Raw genomic sequence first — 5182 nt, 5'->3', positions numbered from 1 at the left:
CCCCACCCCCAAAGCCCAGGGCTGAAAGGAAGGTCGCTGCTGGGGTTCAGATGAAGAGAACCTATGGGAAGAACAAAGTCCCCAAGACCTCCCCCCAAACCTGAAGGTCTGAATTTGAGAACATTATTTTACATAAAACAATTTCCAAAGAATACATTTAAAAACCATCTAGATACTGATTTTATAGCATCACAAGAAAGAGAGAGGCACAACTGAAGTATTCAAATACACTGTGAAGGGGGGACGTGGGGGGTCTAGTATCACCATCATGCTGTTCCTTAGTCACTCAGAGGTAAAGGCTCTCCATACGATTCTTTCCACGAGGCAGTAGTGCACTTTCGTTTAGTAGGAAAAAATCACATAAAATATATCCTTTTATACAGAAAGTGTTATTGTCTTGCTGGGTTCAATTACTTATAAAAACTTTATTTTGAATTGCACAAAAAAGTTTTCTTTAAAAGAAGACAAGGCTTAGAACTGTCTAAGTAATTCATTACAAATAATTTGGTTTCCATTTATCCACCGATTAAAAAATCTACAAAGAATTACATCGTTCAAGTGGGACATGTAAAATTTTTTCGTAAGAAAATAGGTTTATGTTTGTCCCCAGTTAGCTAAATTTCCCCCTACTTTAAAATAGATCACAGGATGTCTAAAGTTTTAAATCAGAGTACCTACATGACGGTACAACGTGGATAGGTTTACATTCATTCTTTCTTCATATCATTCTATTTTAGTATCAAATTATCAAAAAGGCACATGGGTACATTTTTGAGAACCATTTCGGTCCTTTAAAAAAAAATCACACGTTTGTAAGCAGTGATTTCAATCATGTTTAAAAACGAGAATATTAGACGAATTCATTTTCCAATCCGGATGATAGAGAATTTGTGAAATTTCCGCAGGCACTTCACCTTCCATAGACTTTCCTGTTCAGCAGGTGTACGAGAAGGTTTCCGTTCACTTTCACCTTGTCAAACATTTTCGTTACAGATACTCCTTCACGCTGCATCTGAAGTAAACCCTGAATACTGAGCGGCACTTTTTCCATCTCTACACCAAGCAACTTAGATCTGACATCCAAGATGCCCACATCTTCAGCAGCTGTGATATCAAATGTCACATTCTGAAACTGGTTTGTGCGAAGATCGTCTACCCCGAGCAGGACCCCTTCCTCGTGCAGCTTTGCCGCCGCAGGCTTCCCAGACTTAGCTCTCTTCGCCCCTTCAGGTGCTCCTTTTCCATCTCTTTTAATTGATCTTCTTGTGTTTTTTCTTTTAAAGTTGTCTAAATGAGTCTTTATGTAGGTGTCATAATAATTAATTTGCTCTTCATAAAATGCTGCCTTCTCATCAAAGGCCTTCAGGGTTTGCTGAAGTTTGGCTAATTCAGCTTTTCAAAGTGTACCATAGATTCTTCCCCAAAAGACAAGGAAGCGCAAGTGTCTTTCGCAAGTACCAACGTGTTGGTTCAGGACTGGGAGGAGAGTGGGGGATTGATTCAAATCCTGTTTCTGACACCAGGAATGTGAACAAAAGTTCTTTGAAGAAGACTTTTGAGGAAAGAGATTTTATTCCAGTGAACAGGTTACAATCTGGGAGACAGCCTTTCAAGTAAAAGGAAGCCGTGTTCCAGAGAGAGAAAAAGGAGGATTTGGTTTTTATAAAGTTCCCACCTAGGTTTCCAATCATGTGGGTTTATGCAGAAGGTGGCTTCAAACTTGCTTAGTTCTGATTTGTCCACTCTGCTGAGTTCTGATTGGCTAATATAGCTGAACCCTGATTGGTTGATATTGCTGAGCTCTGAAAGCCCCCAAATTAGACAAAGGTGTGGATTTGGGGGGATCCACAGTAGGTGTGTGACCCTTGGTCAGGAATGCCACCTGGTTCTATTTAAAATTTAGTTTCAGTTAGCCACTTGGGATCCATCTTGAAGGATTGACTCTTAGGTTAACGTTTGTTGATAGAGGTGATGTGATAGTGTGGCCAATGATTTGGACTTTGGAATCAGATTTGTTGCAGCTAGTGAACTCTGTCCCTCACCAGCCCTGTGACCAAGTGCTAGTCCTTAGCCTCCCTGAACCTCAGTTTCCCCCCACTGTGAAAGGGGCATCACTGGAACTGCCTCCCCCTGCCCAGGCTGTTGTGAGCACGCAGTGTTCAGCGGAGGCTGCGGCAGGGAGGAGAACAACCTTGAAGCAGCAACAGCAGCAGCGCTGGCAGGCGCTTTGATCTGATTACCCCACGCAGCTGAGCTCTCCTACCAGAGAGTAAGTGTGAATTTGGGCAGAGGCCAATAACTGGGACGGTTAGCACCTGAGAGCGGCCTTGGAAGGCCCACACCTGCCTTCCCATGGTGCAGAGAAGCGACTGATGAAGGGGAGCAGTGACTCCCCAACTCCCAGCAGACTAGGAGCGTCGCCCCTGACACCCACGGAGACGGGTTCAGATACTGAAATTGGTTACTTACGGAAAACTGCTACTTAATCAGGGGGTTTCTCCCTTCTCTTATTTTTCATAAAGCTTATTATGTTTCATTTTAAAGTAACATTTATCATAGAAATCATAGAAAGATGTTGAAAAATGAAAATTTTTAAAACCCGCATTCCCCCCATGAAAGGTGTTTATTAACATTCGGATATATTTTCTTCCAGTCTTAAAAAAGTTCTGTGCAACAGCTTAGGATAAAGATAATTGCAAGTATTATTATATGTGAGTAACATACAAATTTGTCTTATTTTTATTTGGCATCATGGCAAATAAATGTGTTGCCACGAATTCTTTATGAGCATAATTTGTAGTGGCTATGAACACCCCATAGAGCTGTTTCTCTCTACACATTTTGGAGGCCTTTGTGGCTCAGCCATCTCCCCAAGGTATAGGCAGCCCTGTCTCCTCCTTGTCACCTCCTTAGCCGCCAGGGCCTGATCCCAGCAGGGGATAGTGGCACTCTGAGACTTAGCAGGATAACTTCTGTGTTCAGAAGGCTGGGGTGCCAGGTCACACTAACTTCTCACAGGGACAGGGGAGCCCTTAACCTCCAAACCTTTGCTCCTCTTCTTTGAGACATGGGTAACAACTGGACTCGCCTTGTGTGGCAGCTACAAATTTCAGTGAGGAGCTGGCTCTGACACTACTGTGTGAATTGCCCAGTGTTGTCCAAACCTTGGTTTATTGAATTCATCAGAACTCTTCAGATGCCAGCAACAGGAACTCCAGATCAACAAAATTGAAACCATAGAGGGGATTTATTCCTCAGGAGCTTCAATGTCTAGATGCAATAGCCCAGTGGATCCCAGAGCTGGAAGGATGTGGCCACAGACCTTGGGACCTCTGTCCCAGACTTCCATGCCTCCAGTGTCCACGCCCTGGGCCAGATTCTCTCCAGGATTCCCCAGACCTTGAAACCAAGGGAGAGAGCACATCGTCTTGATTGCTTCTGAGCCTGTGTCTTCCTGCCCTGGTGGGCTCCTAACCTGAGAGTGGTGAGGGCTAGTACCCCCCAAAAGGGCAGGTGCTTTCACCCGAAGAGGGACAGATTTGAGGAGGAGCAAACAGCAGACGCCCACCTTGTTGACCATCATTCCTCCCACTGTAGCTGGTAGGAGCTTCTCAGAGCCGGTGGGGCCATGCACCCCTGCATGGTTTAGTCTCCACACCCCATGAGACAGCCATGGGCTCGCTGTCATCGGGTCAGAGTCCTCCCTAGTCATTTCCCTCAGCCTCCTCTCATGCTGCCTGTACAGGGAAGCAGTCAGAATTCTCTTCCTTTATCCCCTGCAATGGAACCACACCCCCAGGAGCTCCCTTCCTGTGACTGACCGTGAACAGGGAGGAGGCCTGACTTTCAGTGACCTCACCAGGTGACTCAGTGCTCCCCATTGGGCCCAGGTGGAGGGCCCCACTGGCTTTTATAGGCCCCAGTTTTTACAGGTGAGAAAGCAGAGCTGATGCTGCCTGGGAGAGCCAGGCTGGGCTGAGGCGGGGCCAGGCCCAGGGACAGGCTGTGGTCCAGGAGCCTAGAAGTCACTGTCCGTAACCATCACTCTCAGCACCAGCTTTGTTCACTTGGGAGGTAAGGTGTGCAGAAAGTGCACCTCCCACCAGCTCCCACACCCGAATGGTGGGAGAATTGCTGGGGAGAATTGTGCTCTCGGACAGATTAGTCCTGCTGTGTCTCCCACAGGTGGCATCCTGCTATCTGCACTTGTGTTTGTACTTGGTCCCTGCCCTGAAGGCTCACAATCCACTGATATGGGGTCAGTCCAACAGTGCAGCCAGGGTGTGTGCATGGCAAGGCAGTGAGAAACAGGGCCACTACCCTTGGGAGCTGTGGGCCACAGACCCGGAGGGACCAGGAGGGCAGGCCCCAGGGAGCCTGGGACCTTTCCAATAAACATGAGGAGGTCACAGACATAAATAAAGAGGGAAGAGAATCGGGGGCCCAAGATGCAAGACTGAGACAAAAGGAGCTCTCTCCCAGAGGTAAGGGTGGGTCGGGTGGGATCACGAGCCCAGACCAGAGGACAGGACCCTGGGCAGGGCACATGAGCCCTGCGGTGTGCTTGTATTGTGGGAAATCTAGAAAAGATGCTCGGGATACTTCCTCATTAGAGCTTCCAGGGGCTGACCCTGCTGTGAACAAGGCGCAAAGATTCAAGAAGAGGACGGAGAAAGAGCACCTCTGATCAGGGAGGGCCAAGAGAGCCCTAAGGCAGCCTGCCTTCGAGGGGTGTGTGGGTGTTGCCACCAAACCAGCACTAGGGCTCGGGCTCCCAGGGAAGAGGGATGGAACTCACGGGCTGGGACTAGGACTCCAGCTTCTCTCATGCGCACATAGATGGGACGTTTCTGGAAGCAGTGGGGGGTAGATGCCTGGGACTCCTCCTAGAAGCTATATATACTATTCTAGCCGTAGAGCCACCCAGGTCCCAGAGAAAGCAGGGCCTCTCATAGAGAAAAGTGGGGATAGCTTAGGAGGTGGCAGAAGACTATGAGAGAAGCCCTGCTGAATCTAGAAGAAAAGAACAGTAGCAGTTCTGGTGAGCATTACTGAGGGCTGAGTCCAAGTCACTCCTCACAACAGCCCTGTGAAGTAAGCCCTGCACAGAGAGGCTAAGTGACTTGCCTAACAATACACAGCTAGTAAGTTCCCAGTGCCGGGATAGAATAAGAGAATACTC

The sequence above is a fragment of the Otolemur garnettii genome, unplaced genomic scaffold, assembly GCF_000181295.1.
Source record: "Otolemur garnettii isolate 467f Iridium unplaced genomic scaffold, OtoGar3 scaffold00032, whole genome shotgun sequence".
Classification (NCBI taxonomy): Eukaryota; Metazoa; Chordata; class Mammalia; order Primates; family Galagidae; genus Otolemur; species Otolemur garnettii.
This window is presented reverse-complemented; position numbering follows the sequence as displayed.